We start from the raw sequence: 894 nt of genomic DNA on the forward strand, positions 1-894 counted from the left end.
TCCATACATCCATCATACATCAATCATCCATTCAGCCATCTATCATCCATACATCCATCATACATCAATCATCCATTCAGCCATCTATCATCTATACATCCATTCATCCATACATCCATCATACATCAATCATCCATTCAGCCATCTATCATCCATACATCCATCATCCATACATCCATTCATCCATCCATCCATTCATCATCCATACATACATACATCCTTCATCCATACATTCATGATCCATACATCCATTCATCCATCCATCCATTCATCATCCATACATACATACATCCTTCATCTATACATCCATCATCCATACATCCATTCATCCATCCATCCATTCATCATCCATATATACATACATCCTTCATCCATACATTCATGATCCGTCCATCATCCATACATAATACCTGCAAATTAGTTGTTTTTTGGTGAAATTCACTGATTTCATACTAAAATATGTCTTTTATGTGAATCATTTAGATCTGAATAGTTATTTGTGGGGGTGGGGGTGGGGTGTGTGTGTGTGTGTGGGGGGGGGGGGGGTCCAGAGGCATGGTAGGTGGCATTATTTCCATTTAAGAAACATTTCTCCTGAGTCACTTGGTAGCAGGTGCTCATCTCTTCAGGTTGTTTGTCGACGGGGCAGGGGGACCCAGTAATGTGTTTGCCCAGGACATCCTGGTAAAAAAGATTAATAATCTCAATGGATTTCTTTCTGGTAAAATAAAGTAAAAAAAAAAAAAGAAAGGAACAAGTTTTCTGGAAGCCCATCCATGATCTTTACCCCCTTCTTCCTTTTCGGGTTACTGGTGCCCATGTCCAGCAGTCACTGTGTGAGAGGTGGGGGACACCCTGGACAGGTCTCAGTCCATCACAGAGACACCCTGGACA

At 41.3% G+C, this 894-nt stretch overlaps 1 protein-coding gene across 1 annotated transcript in view; it reads left to right on the forward strand.

The window, feature by feature from the left end:
* The window catches only part of snx16 (sorting nexin 16), a 9,108-nt gene that overhangs the window by 7,413 nt on the left and 801 nt on the right, over positions 1-894 (forward strand). The window lies entirely within an intron of this gene.

This window comes from Nematolebias whitei, chromosome 20 (genome assembly GCF_014905685.2).
Source record: "Nematolebias whitei isolate Nwh7 chromosome 20, NemWhi1, whole genome shotgun sequence".
Lineage (NCBI taxonomy): Eukaryota > Metazoa > Chordata > Actinopteri > Cyprinodontiformes > Rivulidae > Nematolebias > Nematolebias whitei.